The sequence below is a fragment of the Lithobates pipiens genome, unplaced genomic scaffold (genome assembly GCF_037356315.1).
Source record: "Lithobates pipiens isolate NorthernLeopardFrog02 unplaced genomic scaffold, aLitPip1_a1.2 Scaffold_16, whole genome shotgun sequence".
Lineage (NCBI taxonomy): Eukaryota > Metazoa > Chordata > Amphibia > Anura > Ranidae > Lithobates > Lithobates pipiens.
The window spans coordinates 149,888,589-149,910,147 of NW_027507748.1; positions in this window are offsets into that span (position 1 = coordinate 149,888,589).

Sequence of the window (21,559 nt, forward strand, 5' to 3'; positions counted from 1 at the left end):
ATCTTATATGTCCCGTAGACATAGTAACTTAGTCAGTATTGAAGGATAGTGTGCTTAAAAGAAAAAAGCATATTTATGTAATAATAATATATTGATGATATACGTAGCAGTGATGGTGCATAGTCAAGTGTATGTTGCGAGAGTTAATGTGTGTGAATGGATTGGCACAATCAACAAGTGCTGTATATGTGAAATGATGATGCGACTGAAACAAAAAAATGCATGCTGTGAATGAAAATAAAAATGAATAAAAAAAATAAATACTTGAACATGAATGTGACAATGTGAGTGTAGTGGTATTTAATACCATCATGGTAGTAATAAAATTTACCTTATGCAGTGTAGAAGTCCGTATGGGCTTGTAGAGTGTTGAAGCTTGTGACGGTTATTTGTTAGTAAAACCAACCTGCTGTTACGCAGGAAAGGTAGGGACTCTAATGCCAAAAAAGAGTAAATGCAATACCGTCCATCTAGGCGAACATGTAGTCCTGGATTGCTAAAAGATGCGCAGTCTTTTATATACATGACTGTAGCAATTAGGGTAATTCCGCGCAGGCGCCCGTCTTGCCTCCCTCCCCGAAGGAATATGGCATGAGAGCCGCTGGATATTTACCATGTAAATGAACTGTAGTGCATTTCTGCAAAAAGCACCAATAAACACATAGATTTGAACCAGATCTAAGACTTTTAGTAATATAATAAGGGTTAAAAAAACGAAAATGAGCCCTTTTATAGTACAAAAAAGATGATCACTACTGTAAGGGGTTAATTTTTTTTTACTGTAGAACAGTGAAAGTAATATTTACAGTAGTGATTATAGTACAAAAAGAGCAAATAAAGGGCTCATTTTAGTGGCGGGTTTTTTCACCCCATTATGTTACTGGCTGATTAATCGATTAGTTGTTTTCAGCCCTAATGTAGATTTCCCTTTGCTACCCGTCCTGTAGAGACAACTTTAAGCAGAGATTTCTTCAGAGTGAAGGAAACAGCTGCCCACAGAACAAGTGTCTCCACGTCTGTTTTTTTTTTTTTTCCAACTGTTTGTGGCTTTGCTTTTGCTATCACCACTACTAGGAGTGAAGGAGATACTGTAAATGGACTGTAATCCATCACCTTGTAAAACTATTCAGCTTAAAATGGAAATGAAGGGTGCAAAAAACACTTGTGGATAGATGTAAAATTAAAGGGGGGGGGGAATGGAGATATATATTTAGTTTTATATATAGATATTTTTATATAGATTTAGTTAGTTATATAGTGGGTCAGGATAAGTCTGATCATTTGGAGATTGGGCTGAATTCTTGGCATGGCTAGAGAATGCACTATGGCAGGGATCTGCAATTAGCGGACCTCCAGCTGTTACAAAACTACAATTCCCATCATGCCTCTGCATCTAGCTGTCATGCTTGTGGCTGTCAGAGTCTCGCTATGCTTCATGGGATTTGTAGTTCTGCAACAGCTGGAGGTCCGCTAATTGCAGATCCCTGCACTATGGTGTTCTCCCATAGTTCAGAGGAGAACTAGAAAGGACTGCTAACACTGCTTGGGCTTCCACTGCAGCACAGTTAAACACTCACTGAATTTCTGGCAAGATCAACGGCAATTTGTTTTTGGTGTTTTAAAAAACAACCATTATTCAGTACATCTCTCCAATACACATCAATTTCTGTTTTTTTTTTTTTTTTTTGTTTTTTTTTTTCCCTCCTACATTAGACTGCGCTGTTGCGATTCCTTTTTGCTTCCAATTGTGTTGCTAATTTGCTTTATGAACATTTTCTCAAATTAATGTGATTCTACAAAGAAAATACAGTATTGGGGCAAGTAGAGCTAAGGTCTGCATGAGATGAACTTTTTTCTTCATGTTTTTAATAATAAAAAAAAAAACCACCCACTGTCTTTTGTGGACATTATACAAGGCAAAGTAAGGAAAAATCTGCACCTTTTTGAAATGGACAAAAAAAAAAGACTGTTTAGCGTGTCCCCACTTAACTCACTTTCTGCCCTGGAAACAACTCTTCCCCCCCCCCTTTTTTTTTTTTTTTTTTTTAAACTTTCCCCAAACTACCCAAAGCAAAAAGGGTATAGATTCACTTTAAACCTAAAGTCTGCCATCAGCTGACAGATGAGTGGAAATGTACAGTAGAAGGATGGATGCATAGCCCTGGGCCATGAGTTCTGCAGGTTGTGACAGCACCATTTTGATATATTTTTTTCTTTTTTTTAGTTATTTTAGCAGTTGGGTCCCAATGTCTCTTGTTTTAAGGTGCAGGGCGTGTAAATGTCCATCCAATGTTTGAGGTGGAGGAGAATGCTTTTGTCTTTATTGATGTGATGGTGGTACTAGTGATTAAGCAGCCTCCTCTAGAAATCAAGTCGTCAGCTTAAATTAAATGGCATAAGGTCAGCTTTATTATTCTTATTTGTACAGTATAGCGGAGGTCCCCAACCAATACAGGTTCGTGGCCTGTTAGGAACTGGCTGCACAGCAGGAGTTGATCAGTGAGCGAAGCGTCATCTGTATTTACAGTTGCTTAGCATCATCTGTATTTACAGTTGCTATACGTCATCTGCATTATTGCCCGAGCTTTGCCTCCTGGTAGGTTGCGTGCTCCTTACAAGAGTGCTTGAGCAGAGGTGATTCTATTACTGGGGAGTGGCTGCAAATACAGATTAACATTTCTGACTAAGCCAGCTGAATTCACTTTGTCCTTACTAGAGGAGTAACTGCTTGAGATCGCAAATGATGGTGGCTTTTTAAAAAGTATGTTTGAGACAACTTACTTTGAATCTAGATACAATTTTGAGAAGTCAAGGTGGAATAGTCTGAGCATGTGACAAAAGCACTGAGAAGCCTGCTTCCATTTCCAACATCCTATTGTTGAACCTGGGTTTTCTGCATTTGGAGTAGAATAGACATATACAGTACGTAAGCTTTGTGTGTCAGGTCACTGTTTACCATCATCCCCAGATGGGACCATCCTAGTTGCAGGAAAACAAGATCAGGGTTATCACTGATTCTGCATTATGGTGAGTTGTATAACTTTGTTATACTGTATATTACAATGTAATATATGGTGCATGTCTTTCGTCTTCCAGTGACCTGGTGTGAAAAAGGCTGCTGCAGTACACAGGACTATAGTCCTAGACCATGTCTTGTATGAAAGCTGCCTTAGGTGCTTATCTGCTTGTTTACCAGGCTCTTGCTAACTAGACAAGACAGATGAATAAAGAATAAGAACTGATCTTTGATACCATTTTGTTATTGTACATCACGGGACACAAAGCCACAGTAGTTACTATGTGGGTTATCGGCCACCTTCAGGTGATGGACACTGGCACACCCTAAGACAAGAAGTCCACACCCTATATAACCCCTCCCACTACTGGGAGTACCCCAGTGTCGCCCCCCCCCCCCCCCCGACTAAAGATGTGCTGTGCTGAGTTCCACTGGAATATTCCTTGCTGGGGCAGGCTATGCACCGGATCCATTCAAGTGTCTTTTCAGTCCGCATTGAATACAACCTGGGCCTCATGGTAGAAGAAACAAGGATCCAGTGCTTTTGGTTTTCTCATCCATCAACTTTTCCTGACTGGGTGCTTTACAGGTCTAGGCATGTGGATCCCCCATTAAAAAGGAGCCCCGGGTCCTGAAGGTTTTTGAACAGAACCCACCATGAGGGGTGAAGATTGAGTCTGTTGGTTTTTACCATAAAATCCCTGCGGTGGGAAAGATAAGTGGAGATTTCTAAGGAATTTTAAATTCTCTTATGAATTGTGTACCTTTTTTTGCTTTTTTTTTTTATGTAAATGTCATGCCTAAAAGTCACCACTGGGAGAGGTATAGAGCATTCATCTTTTGTGCTTCCTCAGAGCACTCTGTAATCAACAGAAGCTGCAGACTTCCTTCTGGCATGCAGCCCCAGGCCTCCAGTAAGATATTGGGGGGGATTTTTTTTTTTTTCTCCCAAAAACTCTCTCAGGGGACCATGAAGAGGCTCGCTCCTCTTCTAAGGGGGCAAATGGAGCAGGATCAGCTTCATGCAAGAAGCTCCTGGCTAGTTTTCCTTTTCACGGTGAACGGCTGTTTGGGGATGATTTGGATAAATACATCCAAAGAATTTCTGGTGGAAAGTACTTTCTCTCCTCCTCCTCTCCCCCCCCCCCCTCTTCAGTTAGCATGTTTCATTTAAATGCGCTCCTGCTCCAGCCTCAGCCTCCAGGCAGTCACAACGGCCTCTGCTGTCTGGCCCAAGAGGTCAACCCCAGGGACAAAAAGTCCTGGGGGAGAAAACATACAAAACAAAATACTAAAGCCTCCTTATGAAAGGGTGCCCGAGTGGGGGGGGGGGGGGAAGACTTCTGCAGTTTTCAAGGATCTGCCAGAAAGAGTTTCAAGACTAATGGGTGACTTCTTTAAGAGCTCTATGGTACAAGCTAGGTTTCCTGAGAGTCCCCATCTCCTCATTCCCAAGGATCCAGAGAAAAGTCTTTCAAGCATTGGACCATCTGAACAAAAAAAGTGATCTGGGTGGTCCCCATGCAAGCGCAGGGATTGCAGTTTTATTCAAACCTTTTCACCATGTGTAAAACAAATGCAGATGTCAGACCCATTCTGAATCTCAAAGATCTAAACCAGTTTCTGACTATCTGCTCTTTCCGGATGGAGTCAATCCGATCAGTAGTCTACATCCTACAAGGAGAACTGGCATCAATTGACATCAAGGATGCATACCTCCCATGTGCTCATTTTTCATTTTTGTATATATTTATTTTTTTCTCCGCTCACCAGAAATCTACGCTTAGCGGTAAAGTCTTAATTTCCAGTTTGTAGCTCTGCCTTTCGGTCTAGCTACTGCACCTTGAGTGTTTACAAAGGTCCTGGCCCCTCTAGCCAGATTAAGGTATGATTATAGCGTACCTAGACAATTTACTCTTGATAGACCAGTCGGTAGCCCGCTTGGCCGAAAGTATGATCGCCAAAGTCAACTACTTGGATCCTCAACCTAGCGAAATCCTCCTTAAAACCATCAAGGGCTGGGGTCTCAAACTGGCGGCCCTCCAGCTGTTCCAAAACTACAAGTCCCATGAGGCATTGCAAGGCTGACCATTACAAGCATGACTCCCACAGGCAGAGGCATGATGGGACTTAATGTAGTTTCACAACAACTGGAGGGCCACCAGTTTGAGACCCCTGATCAAGGGGATTAGAATACTTGTGTCTGATCCTAGACAGCCCGGAAAAGGCTATTCTTGGCCCAGGCAAAGATCAGTGCCATAAAGGAACTGATTCAGGTGGTTAAGGCAAAGAAGAAACCTTCCATTCGACGTTGCATGAGGTTGTTGGGAAAGATGCTGGCTTCATTCAAGGGTGCTGCAAAACAGTATCCTATTTGCTTGGAACAAGAAGATCCAATTGCTAGATTTCCCAATGCGTCTGCCTCCAAGAGTGCGCCGGAGCGTCAGTTGGTTAATAACCAAGAATCTGCAGAAGGGAAAATGCTTCCTACCAGTTACCTGGAAGGTGGTGACAGATGCCAGCCTTTCTGGTTGGGGAGCAGTCCTGGAAGAGGCGACTGTCCAAGGGAAATGGTCCAGATCAGAAATTACCTTGCCCATCAACATTCTAGAGATGCAGGAAGCATGCTTGGCCCTTTGGGCCTGGGCGCTCAGGTTAAGGAATTGTCCTATCAGGAGCCAATCCAACAATGCCACAGCAGTGGCCTATATCAATCACCAAGGGGGTACAAGAAGAGGTGAATCATATCTTGACTTGAGCAGAAAACAATGTACCTTGTCTATCGGCAGTGTTCATTCCAGGAATAGAAAATTGGCAGGCGGACTTCTTGAGCCGCTAGCAGTTATTCCTGGGAGAATGGGCCCTTGACCCCAATATGCCGGAGATGGGGGATCCCTGCATAGATCTTTTTGTCCAGGGCTAACAAAAAGATCAACTTTGTCAAGCGCAAGGGATCCACTAGCATGTGGAACAGATGCCTTGGTGTTCCTGTGGAATTAGTTCTCACAGATTTATGCATTCCCTCCTATTCCGCTTCTGTGATTTCTTTGCAGGGGCAAGCTTGAAGGGAAGTCTGTGGTTCTTGTGGCCCGGAAGATCCTGGTATGCAGAGATCATAAGAATAGCGGTAAGGGGAACCATGGACCCTACCACCATGTCCAGACCTCTCGCAAGATCTGGGATTCCATCCTACGTTACAAATGCTAAATTTAACAGTTTGGCTATTGAGACCCACATTCTGAAGAAGCATGGGCTATCGGGTTCTGTGGTGTCTACCTTTGATTTAATGCAAGGAAGCTGGCCTCCAGAGTCATATATTTATAGCATCACCACTAACGGGCCAGGTTTTAGGCATCTCCTTGGAGATGTAGACTAGAATACTGCAATTACTGAACAGCAAATTATATCACCTGTGATGTATTTCAGTCCTCTTGCAAACCTGGCCTGTTAGTGGGCCCTGAGGACAGGGTTGATGACCACTTTATTAAGCCGTCCAGACTCTGTCTACTGTTGTGAATCCAGGGGTTGGCACCCCAGGAAGTATGTCATAGGTAGAATCCTTGACTTTCTGCAGATGGGGTTAGAAATGAAGCTGGCTTTGAGTACTATCAAAGGCCAGGGCTCGGCCTTATTGGTATTGTTTCAACGACCACTTGCTTCACATGCTTTTGGTTTGTGGTTTTATTCAGGGGGTAATACGGCTCAATCCTCCAGTTGGGTCACCCCTGAACCCTTGGGACTTGAATTTAGTTCTGTCGGCGTTGCTGTGATATGTATGTGTGTCGCATATATATTCGCTTCTGCACGAGATTTTTATTTATTTTTTAATTGTCACTTTTTATTCCTATTACAAGGAATGTAAACATCCCTTGTAATAAAAAAAAAAAAAAAAAAAGCATGAGCAGACCGCTTAAATATGAGATCAAAAAGACCTCAGATCTCGTATTCACACTAAAATGCAATAAAAAAAACTAATTTGGAAATAAATGGCCCCTTTAAGAACTATGGGCCCTGCAGTGTCATGGAGACTGGCGGCCATCTTCCCCTCGCCTGTCTCCGTACACAGCCACCGGAAGGATCTGATCGCCGCTGCCAACTGCTCCGGATCGCAGCGGGAGGGGCAGGTCCCTCTCTCCAGTCGCTGATTTCAAAAGTCATCTCGTGGCAAATCTGCTGCAGAGACCACTTTTATCTTGTACCGGACTGCTGGCCGAACACGGGGATGACAGGTTATGGCAGCTAGCTGTAAAATAGTGAAAATATTCAACAACAAAGGTGCACGTGCAAATATAAGGTGCAAGAAATGCAGCTGAACCTGATGGTGTACACAAACTACCCAGCAAAAATACAAGTGAAAAAAAGTCCTGTGCAAATCAATCAAAAAAAAAAAAGTCCTTTTAAAGTGCCAAGTGCTGATGAAGTATAAAAAACAACATATAAATATATGAAACGTATAGAGAAAAATATGCAACACATAAAAAGTCTATAAACTGTGATTCATAGGCACCACTGGTGAAAAATCGCAGATGAAAGCAGTAATATAAATCCACGGACTAAAGGCTCTCAGAACTCTCACCTCCAAATAGAAAAAAAACAAGCACATCAGAAAGAACTGGCCAACTCCACTCCTCGTCTCCAGCCACAAGGGGGGTCCTCCACTGTAGCTGACTGTGCAGCGATATTCTCCACAGCGGGCCACAAGGGGGGCCATATAATGCATATACAATTATACTGGATTGAACACTGGAGTTGATGACGTCAGGTATGGAAGGGGCAATCCTGGAAGAGCAGACTTCCGCAGAATGATTCCGCAGAAGATTGGAGCCTAGGGAAGTCTGATCATGACTTCTGTTAGCTGATTTCCAGTAAGACAGTAATCTACTTTCTTAGCTGATTTCCAGTAAGACAGTAATCTACTTACTTAAAATCTTATTACTGTCTTACTGGAAATCAGCTAAGAAAGTAGATTACTGTCTTACTGGAAATCAGCTAACAGAAGTCATGATCAGACTTCCCTAGGCTCCAATCTTCTGCGGAATCATTCTGCGGAAGTCTGCTCTTCCAGGATTGCCCCTTCCATACCTGACGTCATCAACTCCAGTGTCCAATCCAGTATAATTGTATATGCATTATATGGCCCCCTTGTGGCCCGCTGTGGAGAATATCGCTGCACAGTCTGCTACAGTGGAGGACCCCCCTGGTGGCTGGAGACTAGGAGTGGAGTTGGCCAGTTCTTTCTGATGTGCTTGTTTTTTTTCTATTTGGAGGTGAGAGTTCTGAGAGCCTTTAGTTCGTGGATTTATATTACTGCTTTCATCTGCGATTTTTCACCAGTGGTGCCTATGAATCACAGTTTATAGACTTTTTATGTGTTGCATATTTTTCTCTATACATTTCATATATTTATGTTTTTTTTTTATACTTCATCAGCACTTGGCACTTTAAAAGGACTTTTTTTTTTTTTTTGATTTGCGCAGGACTTTTTTTTCACTTGTATGGCAGCTAGCTGCTGCCATAACAATGCTATCCATCCTCCAAGTAGGGACATATATCGGCGTGTAGCGGTCCGAAAGTGGTTAAACCAGGATGTTATTCTCCCTTCATTCTTTCCAGAACCCTCTTCTATGGAAGAGATCACTACATTCTTTGACTGCTCTCACCACATTCAAAGTCTACTTGAAGGCAACTGCTCATATTAGAAAAAACTGATGCTTTGTGTTACCTAAAGGACAGGCGGCATTGAAATCTACTATTTTCTAAATGGATTTGGCAAGTTCAAGCTTATGGTTTTTGAAAAGGAGATTCCACCCGCTCAAATCAAAGCGCACTCCATTAGGGCTGTTAGTGCTTTGGGGGCAGTGCATCACCAAGCCTCCATGGCTCAAATCTGCAAGGCCGCAACTTTTGTCTTCAGTCTGTACATTTATCAGATTCTATCAGGTGGATGTAAAAAGGCGTGAGGATATTGCCTTTGGGTGTAGTGTGCTGCAGGCAGCAATATAAGTCCTCTAGTCTCATGGTGCCCTACCTTTTCTGTGTCTTCCTCTCCTCAGTTGGCATTGCTCTGGGTCATCCCACATAGTAACTATTATGACTGTGTCCCATGATGTACGATAAAGAAAATAGGATTTTTTATAACAGCTTGCCTGTAAAATCCTTTTCTTGGAGTACATCACGGGACACAGATCCCTCCCCTCTTCTAATGTACATATATTGCTTTGCTACAAAAACTAAGGTACTCCCAGTAGTGGGAGGGGTTATATAGGGAGTGGACTTCTTGTCTTGGGGTGTGCCAGTGTCTATCACCTGAAGGTGGCCTATAAACCACATGGTAACTACTATGGCTCTGTGTCCTGTGATGTACTCAAAGAAAAGGATTTTACAAGTAAGCTGTTGTAAAAAAAATAGGATTTCTCTTTCATTCATTGACGGATACAGCATCTTGACCTTAGGGTTATATCGCCCCTTTTAGGGGAGGACTAGGCAGAAAGTGTTAACAGCAACACTTGCCCAGTACCGCCCAGGGGTGGTTTGTACTGGCTATAACCTCACGCTGCATCCAGCAGCTTGGGGCGTGTTTTTTTTTTTTTTTTTAAACCTGGCTCCCATTGGTCCTGGGGAATTTTCTTTTTTTTTTTTTTTCCTGCATTTTTGATTCCTGTGATCTACAATCAATAGCCGGGCTTGGTGACAGGCTCGATAATGTAGATCCTTGTAGTCTCACCAGCCTGGCCATTGCATGTGAGCAGGCCCTAGCTACGCACTGGATCAGCCATGACATACCCCATCTGATCCAGGGGTGGCTGGTGAGCTATATGCTCCGGGGCACACATGACCGGGCTACTGCTGTCTGTAACAACAGTGTGCTGTGGCCGACAGCCACCTCGTACTGCTTGGGTGATGGGTCTGTCTGTTGCATGAGTCAGTCCAGCAGTCCCTGCAGGAGGGTTAAGTATGGTTTCACCTGTCTCGGCCAGATGGAGCAGCTAGGCAGTCCCTGGGAGGTCAACGAGGGGGTATCTCACGCTCACTTTCTTCTCTACCTGGCCCTTCCCTCCTCCCCATGGTATGGGCTGCTGTGTGACCATTTTTTTTTATTTTATTTTTTTCCTTTCAGCCATTTTCACTGCACACTCAGCTGTTTTTGCTGAGGTGGCTATTTTCTAGTAGCCTCAGGTAGTTTTGTCTTTAGCACTGGGTGCTTGTTTTCTTCTAGAACAGTGCACTTTTCAGACACCTTGTGGATGACACAGGGCAGAGCGCACAGTACCTTTGGTCAGGCCTGTGGGGTGGCCCCCTTGCTCAGTCTGCGGCAGCTAGTAAGGTGGACTTTTTGTGTGGCTTGTCTTAGGTCCCGCAGTGGCCGCAGGTGAGTGTGGGTCAGTATGGTGTTGGAAGCTGGCGCTTCTTCCCCAGACATCCCTGTTGCAATTGGTTCCCCTGCACCTGCGGTGCCTATGGATGCTCTGTCGGCGGTCCTGGAGGCCTTTGTTGCCAGGATAGAAGCGGCTTGTGCCTTTTCAGTCCCCAAATGCATGGTGTGTTGTGCCCCTGCCCCCCGGTATACAGGTTAAATAAAGTAACCACAATTCCGGTGGAAGGGACTCCTACTTTCAAGGACCCTGCTGTCAGAAGGCCCGAGGCGGTTGCCTGGTCCATGTTTACGGTGGTGGGGTCAGCATTGCGGCCATTGAGAGCCTTGCTGCATGACCTTTAATAAGAATGTTACTGGGGGTAAGAGTACGTTTCTCCCAGTCTAGAAAAGGTAAGGATCCACTCCTTTTCTGCTCAAAGTGGATTTTTCACCCGCCCGGGTCGGCAGGTAAGCGCTCCCAGTCTGACAAGGTGCCTGCTGAGGGACGAAAGCGCCCCTGGTTTCGCAAGCCTGCGAGCAAATCTGTTACCGCATGAAGGTTTGCCCCTGCCCGACTCTTGGGTGTTGGGGGGGGTGTCACCTTCGGGAGTTTGCAGCCCGGTGGACCTCCCTACTTTCCAACCAGTGGGTCTGCACACTGGTTTCATCAGGATAATGGAAAATTTATATCAAATACTTACCGTAATTTTCCTTTCCTGATGGACTCCATGGCAGCCTACGTATGGGTTAACCCCGCCTCTCCTACCTCATAGGACCCCACTCCCATAAATCTTTGCTTCTAGTCAGAGACCACGTTCCGTAACTTAGCCTACTCCAGCAATGGGAGGGAACTCCTGCTGCCATGGAGTCCATCAGGAAAGGAAAATTACAGTAAGTATTTGATATAAATTTTCCGTTTTCCTGACAGACTCCATGGCAGCCTACGTATGGGAAATGACTAGCCATACACACCCGGGTGGGCAATTGCTGGTTAAAGAAAAGAAGGTTTAATTGGCACCGTCAACAGATAAGACATTCAAACCAAAATTAACCGAAGACAAGGAAGCCGGTTCTACACAATAGTGTGTCATAAAAGTATTAATCGACGACCATGAGGCCGCTTTACAGATCACTTCCGGGGAAACATGACGGGAAGCTGCCCACGATGTCGAAACGCTCCTGGTAGAATGAGCAGTAACCGCTTCTGGGGGAGCCAGACCCTTAGCCTTATACGCCCTTTGGATGGCTTGGACAATCCAAGATGCTATAGTTCTTGAAGAAGCATGTAAACCTCTATTCTTCCCATAAAAGTAGATGAATAAGTGGTCAGAATTCCGGAAAGGAGCTGTGGCTTCTAGGTATCGCTTTAAGACTTCTCCAACATCTAGAGGATGAATATTGGAGTCTTCATCTGCCTGGAAAATTGGAAGGACAATCTCCTGATTTTCGTGAAAAACGGTTGTTACCTTCGGATTTGAACCTAACATAGGAATCAGGACTGCCCGATCTGGGAAAAAGGTGAGAAATGGCTCCTTGCAGCCTAGGGAACTAATCTCAGAGACCCTTTTGGCCGATGTTATGGCCACAAGAAAAGCAGTCTTAAGAGAGAGATCCTTAATAGATGCTTGTCCCATATGCATTTCTGAGAAAAAATCCAAAACAAAAGGAAGATCCCATTTTGGAAACCTTGGCTTTCTCTGAGGTCTGAGTCTTCTTGCCCCTTTGAAGAACTGCCTAGTGAGAGGATGCTTGGCCCATGAGATACCTGAAAATGCAGAGATCGCAGAGACCTGAACCCGCAAGGAACTTACAGATAGGGACAAGTCTTGTAGAAAACCAATAACATCCCGTATCTTCGGATCTCTACACGAGCCGTTGGATGTAGACATATAGTCCGCAAATTTTGCCCAAATCCTCTGATAAACTTTGTTGGTACCTGGTCTTCTGGCATTTAGTAGAGTAGAAATGGCTGTGTCAGGACAGCCTAATGCCTCCAGCCTTTCCCTTTCAAAAACCAAGCCATCAGATGGAGCTGAGATGGGCAAGGGTGATAGGTTGTTCCCTGTGACAAGAGGTCCGGCCTGAGAGGGAGCGGAACTGGATCCTGGTAGCTGAGTTTTAATAAGAGAGGGAACCATGGTCTGTTGGGCCAGTATGGAACAACCGCTACTACTTCGACTTCTTCCCATCTGAGCCTGGACAGAAATCGGAGAATGACTGGAACCGGGGGAAAGGCATAAGCCTTGTGGAACCTCCACTGGTCCGTCAGTGCATCCACTCCGAAGGCCTGAGGACAACGACACCTCGTGTAATACTTCTCCAGCTTGAAGTTGCACGGGGAGGCAAACAGGTCCACCTCTGGTAGAACTCCCAGAGACAGAACCCAGTTGAACACCTCGATGTGGAGAGACCACTCGTTGTTGTCCAGGGAAAACCTTGATAGAAAGTCCGCCTGGACATTTTGAATTCCCGGAAGATAGACTGCCGTTAGATTCAACAGATTTGACTGGGCCCAAGCCATGATTGGCTTTACTTCCCTCAGCAAGGAAAGACTGCGGGTGCCCCCTTGTCTTTTGATGTAAGAAACAGCCGTCGTATTGTCCATCCTTAGAAGGACTGAGGATCCTGATGTCAGGTGGAGAAAAGCCTGTAAAGCACGGAAGGCGGCCCGGAGTTCCAGCACATTTGAGACTACCTTCTGGGATGGGAAGTCCCACATGCCTTGGGCTACTTCCGACAAGCATAGAGCACCCCAACCTCTGCTGCTGGCATCCGTTGTCACCGTTACCCAGGAGACCGGGGCTATTGAATGGCAATTCAGAAGGTTCTTCTGCTGTAACCACCAAGGAAGACTCTCCCTCATTGAAGGGGTTATCCGAACCAGATGATCTAGGGAGTTCGGATCCCACTGTTGGAGAAAGCCCCTCTGAAAGGGTCGCATTCTCCATTGCGCCCACTTCACCATTGGAGCTGTGGCCACCATGGTACCTATTATCATCGGACACTGTGAGGCCCTGAGAAGGGGAGATGACATTGCAAGATAGATTCTGTCGCGAATCACCGGAATCTTCTCTAGAGGTAAGGAGATTGTACTCTTTACTGTGTTGAATCGGGCTCCAAGAAACGTTAAGGACTGAGTTGGGATTAGATGACTTTTCTCCTTGTTCAATAGCCACCGAATTCCGTCAGGATAGAAATGACCTGATCTCGATGTGCCAAGAGATGGTCTCTGTTTTGAGAGAGTAAGAGCAGATCGTCCAAGTAATGGTGCAAACGAATCCCTTTGACCCGGATTAGAGCCACGATAGCCAGTAAGAGCTTGGAAAACACTTGAGGCGATGTTGTAAGCCCGAATGGGAGACAAGTAAACTGAAGGTGTGTTTGACCCACTGCAAAGCGGAGATACTTCTGAAACTCCCTTGCGATAGGAACATGAAAGTAAGCGTCTTTCAGGTCTATGGAAATAAGCCAATCGCCTGGTTGGATCGTCTGGCGTATTGTTAGCAATGTCTCCATCTTGAACCTTTCTTTCTTTATAAATGTGTTCAGGTGTGTCAGGTCGATGAACGGCCTCCAGGAACCACTCTTTTTGAGGACCATGAAAAGGGGGGAGTAAATGCCTTTGAACCTTTCCTCGGTTGGAACCCGAATGTCGGCTCCTTGGGCCAACAGGGATTCTGTATAAGACAGGAGAATTTGTCTCTTTTCTTCTGAGTGTGGCAGAACTGTCGGAACAAACCGGTGTATGGGCGGGCTGCTGAAGACCCAGGAATGGCCCGCTGACACTGTTTTGATTGTCCAATAGTCTTTGACTGAGGCTGCCCAGACGTGCTGGAAAAGGAGTAACCGGGCCCCAACCCGCTCCGCCTGGACAGACTCTATATCAAAAAGACTTGGAAGGCTCCCGTCCCCCAGATGTAGCTGACTTTGAGGACTTCTGGCCAGAGGGCTGATTTCTCCTCCAATTTTTTCTAAATTCGCGACCAGGCCTGTAGCGACGGGCATCTCTAGCGCGTTCTGGATCTGACCTATATTGAGATCTCCTCTGACCCAGGAGACGGCGATCCTGGGGTAAGAACCCCGACTTACCACCTGTAGCGCGTGTAATGGCAGAATCCAATTTATTCCCAAAAAGGGAAGATCCCTCAAAGGGAATTCTGCACCATGCCTGTTTGGAGGCAGGATCAGCAACCCAGGGGCGAAGCCATAGGGCACGTTTTGCCGTAACAGAGGAAAGCATAACACGTGCTACAAGGCGAATAATATCAAGGGACGCCTCCCCCAGGAAAACAGAAGCGAGTCTCAGCTCATGTATTGGTGATCTCCTGACCAACTCTTCGGACATACTGCCCAGGGTTGCACCAATTTCATCCATCCAGGCCTCCATAGCTTTTGATAACGCTGCCAGGGCTAAGGCTGGTTTAAAAGCCATACCTGCTGTTATATAAATACGCTTCAAGTCCGTATCAATCTTTCTTTCTAGGCCATCCCTGAAGGACACAGTATCTTCCAGAGGAAGTGTAACATGTCTCACTAGCCTCATCAAGGTTGCATCAATGAGAGGGGCCGACTCTAGATGTTTCACCTCATTGCTCTTAAATGGGTACATTTTTTAAATCAAGGAGTTTTTCCTCTCAACTTTACTCCATTCGTCCATGATAATTTCGCCAAGTTCACCCAGGAAGGGGAAGTTTGGGCGCTCCTTTTTGAGATGTTTAAAGTATTTCCTCTGTTTGAGATGGGAAGATCCTGTAGAAGCTCCCTCTAATGTCTCCTTGACCGCCCTGACCAACTGCGGAACTAAGGAAAAGTCAAAACCGGCACCAGGTTCCAAACCTTCAGTTTCACTGTCGGAAGAACCGGAAAATGAGGGACTATGACGAGGGGGACCAGGAACCTCTGTATCCGAAACATCAGTGGCTAGAGCCGTACCGGAAGGAGGGATAAACGGTTGATCAGAATCTGCTTTATTCAGTGATTCCTGAACTACTCTCCTGACCAGAGCTTCCACTTGCTGGTCCCCAGCTCCTCTTTCCTTCATGGCTCTTCCATAACATAGCTCACAGAGGGATTTACCCTCTGGGACCTGAGCATTACATCCCCAGCAGGCTCTTGTCTCTGAGCGGCTGGCATGGCGGTGAGAATGGTGACCAGACTCAGACTTAGACCTTTCTTTACGGTGTCTGGATGGTGACCTAATATGTCTAGAACTTGACGTGGAATGGTGATGTTGTGAATCTTTATGTGCTGATAACTGAGGTTCAGACCTGGAAGGGCTGGAAAGAAAAACATGCAAAACAAAATCATCCTGATCCTAACCCAAGCAATATAGGTAGAATGAAAAGAAAAAGATTCATTCCTACCTGCGGCATAAGGGTTGGCCACTGGGGGGCGGCGATACGTCCAAAGCAGCAGACTCAAACAGCTAGGTAGTAAAAACAAATACAGTGCTTGCAGAGTATAATAAAACAGCGTAGACCCAACTGACCATGAGAAAAAAAGGGAGACATACCTTGAGAAAACAGAGAGCAGACACCGGGATCACAGCCTGAGCTCAAAAGCATCTCAATCAAATAGCTGTCTCTGACACCTATTTGAATCTGCCACCGAGTGATGACGTCATCGCGCCCACAGCGTACTTGCGCCGAGACTGACGCCGCCGTACAACGCCCGCACGCATGCGCGGCCGCCGCCATCTTGCCCGAACCGCACCTGCGCAAACCAAGCCTCGATCTCAATCGAGACTCGGCAGCTGCGCAGATCGAAGCAGGAAGCAGCGAGATGGAACGCAGGAGCGTCCCAGCGCCATAACCAGGGAGACCATAGACAGAAACGGTACAAACACACAAAAACTGCTGCCATAGATAAAATGTGTATACATTACCAATCCCGCACAACACCTGATCCGACCTGGTACTGGGAGCTTGAAGTACTCATAGTGCACCCGGGGCATCATAAATGGGGGGGCCTCCCGCTAATAGCAAGGACGTTTAGCCAAATTGCCGCTTGCCAGCCAATGGCTGGTTAGTAAGCTCTTCATGGCATCGCATCAAATTGCCCGTGCCCACCCTGCTAATAGCTGGGGAATTGGGCTCCAGAAAGAACCGCCATCCTGAAATTCGTGCACAAACCAGCCGGCCTGGATCCAACTTCATAAGGTAAAACCTTGGTCCTAGGAGGAGGACAAAAAAGGAACGTGGTCTCTGACTAGAAGCAAAGATTTATGGGAGTGGGGTCCTATGAGGTAGGAGAGGCGGGGTTAACCCATACGTAGGCTGCCATGGAGTCTGTCAGGAAAAGAGTTTGTTTCTTGTCCGCCAAACAGATTTTTATTTTTTTTCCCCCTCTTAACCTTCATCTTCCGGCTCGGGAAGCCCTGTTCGGGGCAGTACAGGACCTGCTGTTGCAGGGGGTGATAGTACCTGTACCAACACTGAAAAGGTTTCAGGGATTCTACTCCAATCTGTAGTGCCAAAGAAGGACGGGGTCCATCCAGTCCTGGACCTCAAGGCCCTCAACAGCTTTGTGATGGTACAAAGGGTGAAATTGGTTCGCTCAGTGGTCGCTGCACTCCATCATCAGGGGGATTTTCTGGCATCCCTGGACATCAAGGACGCATACTTGCATATCTCCATATGCATTAAGAATCAGAGGGGGCTGCGACTTGCGGGTGGGGAAAAGCACTACCAATTTGTAGCTCTCCCTTTTTGGCCTGGCGTCCGGCAGCGAGGGTCTTCACCAATGTGCTAGCCCCAATTTTTTGGCTTCGCTAATGCAGCGAGGGATCGCAATAGCGGGTTACCTGGACGACCTCCTGAGAGCAGCTTCCGCCTCAGAATTAACGAAGGATGTCGCAATCACTATGAAAACTCTTCAGGAGTTTGGGTACTGAACCTACAGAGGTCGGTGTTGGTGCCGACTCGATGCCTGGAGTGCCTGCTTCTGGACTCGGCAGAGTAGAGTCTTCCTCCCTTTGGACAAGCTGCAGATTCTTCAAGCTGCGGTGAAGTTGTTGGTGTCCTGCAGGTGGTCCTCACGGTTTTTGCATGCGAGTCCTGAGTCTCATGGTAGCCGCTTTCGAAGCGGTACCGTATGCTCAATTCCACACTCGAGTCTTGCAAAAGGAGATCCTGTCCAAATGGGACAAATCTAATCCGTTGTCCCTGGATTGTCAAATTTGGGTGAACCAGCTAGTCAGGGATTCCCTGCTCTGGTGGCTGTCATTGCCGGCCCTTTTGGGCCGGGAAGTCGTTCCTTCCTCTTCATTGGACTGGACTGTGATCGCGGACGCCACCCCTCCACATGGTCACAGAGGCTGCAGGGGCATCCGGTCATGGTATTCCAACCATCGAGGAACAAGGGGCTCAGCTGCAGCACTGGAGGTTGTAGAGCGTCGCGTGCCGGTTCTGTCAGCCATGTACATTCCTGGTGCAGAAAACTGGTAAGCCGACTACCTAAGTTGTCAGATGCTGGACCAAGGAGCAGGGTCGCTACATCCAGATGTATTTCGGCTCCTTTGCCTAAGGTGGGGCACACCAGATGTGGATCCCCTGGCTTCTCGACTCAATTGGAAGATACAGGTTTGTGGTCAGGTCAAAGGATTCTGCGGCAGATGCGTTGGTGGCTTCATGGCGGCATTATGGGCTGATTTATGCATTCCCCCCCCCCCCTCCCCTTAAACTTTTCTACCAGTCTGCTTTGCAGAGTGGAGGTTAAGGGGAAGCCGGTAGTTCGGATTGGCCTTGGTGGCCGTAGTATGCCGTCATAGTACGAATGGTGGCAGATTTTCCTTGCCGATGTGAGAGGACCTTCTGTTGCAAGGTCCAATAGTTCATCCTGCTTTACTGTCGCTGGCTTTAACGGCATGGCTGCTGTAAGTCAGGTGCTAAGGGGCCGAGGTCTGTCTGATTCGGTAATCTCCCCTATGCTGAGGGAATGGAAGTCATCTTCTCGGAAGATTTATCATCATACGTGGAAGGCCTACATCTCCATATGTGAGGAGATGGGGTGGCGTCCGTGCACATACTCTAGTTCCAGGATCCTGCTGTTTTTACAGCGAGGAATGGATCAGAAACTTGCCTTAAGCACCATCAAGGGGCAGATATCGGCTTTGGCTGTTTTTTTTTTTTTACTACTCCTCCCTCTTTCACACCACCCATTTCCCCCCCCCCCCCCCTTCTTTGGCGACTCATTCATTGGTGAGTACGTTTGTTCAGGGGGTTCGACATATGGCCCCTCTGGTTCAACCGGCGCTATCTCCATGGGATTTGAATCTGGTGCTCTCAGTGCTTCAGAAACCACCATTTGAAAACATTAGGGAGATCCCCTTATTGACACACTCTCAGAAAGTAGTCTTTCTAGTGGCTATTTCATCTGCCAGGAGGGTTTCTGAGCTGGCAGCCATGTCTTGCAAGTCTCCCTACTTAGTCCTCCACAAGGATAAAGCAGTGCTGCGTCCACAGCCTTAGTTTCTGCCAAAGGTTGTTTTGGCCTTTCATTTAAATGAGGTCATTGCTTCCGTCCTTATGGCCTCGGCCATCACACCCCAAAGAGGTGGTTTTGCATTCCTTAGACATGGTCTGGGTGTATTTTGTCTGCTACAGCTCCTTTACGGAGGTCGGACTTGCTGTTTGTATTGGTGGCTTGTCTGAAGAAGTACTGGCGGTCTCATCAGCTGCCATTTCTTAGTGGATCAGACAGATTGTGGTTCAGGCTTATGCCATAAGGGGGTGGGTGCCTCCCTTTCCTGTCACAGCACATTATACCAGGGCAATTGGTGCCTCTTGGGCTTTCTGACCTCAAGTGTCTGTTTCCCAGGTATGTAAGGCGGCGACCTGGTCCTCCGTTCACTAAATTTTACAAGGTTGGCGTGAGCGTCTTTGGCTGCAAGGTTTTGCAGGCAGCTGTTTAAGGTTGCAATTCCTCCGTTGAGGAGCTCTGGGTGTTTATGGGTAGAGTTATTTTCTTGCTGTTACCACCCCTTGTTTCTTTGACACTACACCCAAGGTCAAGATGAAGATGCTGGGTCTTTCAATAAATGCATGAAAGAAAATAGGATTTTTGTACTCACCCTAAAAGCGTTTTCACTGAAGTTCATTGACAGACATGGCACCCACCCTGCCTATTTGTTTGTACTGCTTTTGATGAACTGAGCTGCTGTGTGAAGGGTTATAGCCAGTAGGACTGCCCCTGGGCGATGCTGTGCAAGTGTTGCTTTTTTTTTTTTTGTGTGTGTGTTTGTGTGTGTGTGTGTGTGTGTCTGTCTGTTCCGGAGAAGGTAATTGATCAGGCCTCTAGCATGTTGTCTCTGTGCATAGGTGCAGGATTTTGTGGTTAAAGGCTTTAGTCTGTTAAACATCCTAGTCAAAAAGAATGTGTAAAGCCCCATACACACATCAGATTTTCTGCTGATTGGGCCTTAAAAAGATCCTTTATGCTTTTAGACTAGAGGAATTGAGTCCGTAAACCACCAAAATCCCTCTACTCTATTTTTGTTCTGGAGTTCTGCTTTGAAAACATTTTGGGATTTAAATACACTTATTAATGTTACCATAATACAAATCTATTTAACTACTTGCCACCCAGGCCAATTCTGACATTTCTCTCCTACATGTAAAAAAAAAAAAATCATCTTTTTTGCTAGAAAATTACATGGAACCTCAACTTTTTTTTTTTTTTTTTTTTTTCCTTTTTAACCACTTCGGACCCAGGCCAATTCAGACATTTCTCTCCTACATGTAAAATTCCTATTTTTGCTAGAAAATTACATAGAACCATACATACATACATATATATATATATATATATATATATATATATATATATATATATATATATATATATATATATTTTTTTTTTTTTTTTTTAGCAAAGACCCTAGAGAATACAATGGCGGTCATTGCAACTTTTTATCTCGCACAGTATTTGCGCAGCAATTTTTCGAACACGTTTTTTTCAGAAAAAAAAAAAAAAAAAACACCAGTAAAGTTAGCCCAGTTATTTTGCATAATGTGAAAGAGGAGGATATGCCGAGTAAATAGATACCCAACATGTCACGCTTCAAAATTGCACGCGCTCGTGGAATGGCGCCAAACTTTGGTATTTAAAAATCCCCATAGGCGACGCTTTAAATTTTTTTTACTGGTTACATATTTTGGGTTATAGAGGAGGTCTAGGGCTAGAATTATTGCTCTCGCTCTAACATTCGCGGCGATACCTCACATGTGTGGTTTGAACACCGTTTTCATATGTGGGCGGGACTTACGTATGAGTTCACTTCTGTGTGCGAGCTCACTGGGACAGGGGCGCTTTAAAAAAAATATATATATTTTTTTTTTTATTGTTAAGTGTAAAACTAAAAATAAAAAAATAAATTGATGACTTTTATTCCTATTACAAGGAATGTAAACATCCATTGTAATAGGAATATGGCACGATCGGACCCATTTACAGTGAAATATGGGGTCAAAAAGACCCCATATCTCACCTCTAGGCTGGGAAGAATATTAAAAAAAAAAAAAAAAAAAAAAAAAAACACGATCATGGCTTCCTAGGCAGATCAAGGCCGTTAATTTGAATACCGAGGCCGGGAGTGACGTCATAACATCACGCCCGGCCTCCGAACGATCACAGAGACTCCGGGGACAATCTAGTCCGCCGGAAATCTCTACGATTACTTGCTGGGGCCGGCGGATCCTGTGACCGACTCACCGATGGAAACGGTGAGTCGGTAGAAGCACCAGAGGGTGGCGGGCGTCCCCTCCCGCAAGAACGATCAAGCGGCGGAACAGCCGCTATGATTGTTCTCATGGTGTAGGGAATCGCCGGCTGAAAACGGCAATATCTGAATTATGTCTGCGGCCTCAGGCATCATTTAGATATAACCACCGAAACCCCATGACGTCAATAGACGTAGTGCGGGTCTCAAGTGGTTAAGCAAAATACCCTAGAGAATACAATGGCGGTCATTTTTGCAACTTTTTTGTAAAAAAATAAAATAAAAATTTTTGTGCTTTAAAACAAAGTTAGACCAACGTTTTGCATAATTGAAGATTAAGTTACACTGAGTAAATAGATACCCAACATGTCACGCTTCAAAATTGCACACGCGTGTGGAATGGTGCCAAACTTCAGTACTAAAGTCACCATAGGCAACTCTTTAAAAATGTTTACATGTTTTGAGTTACAGA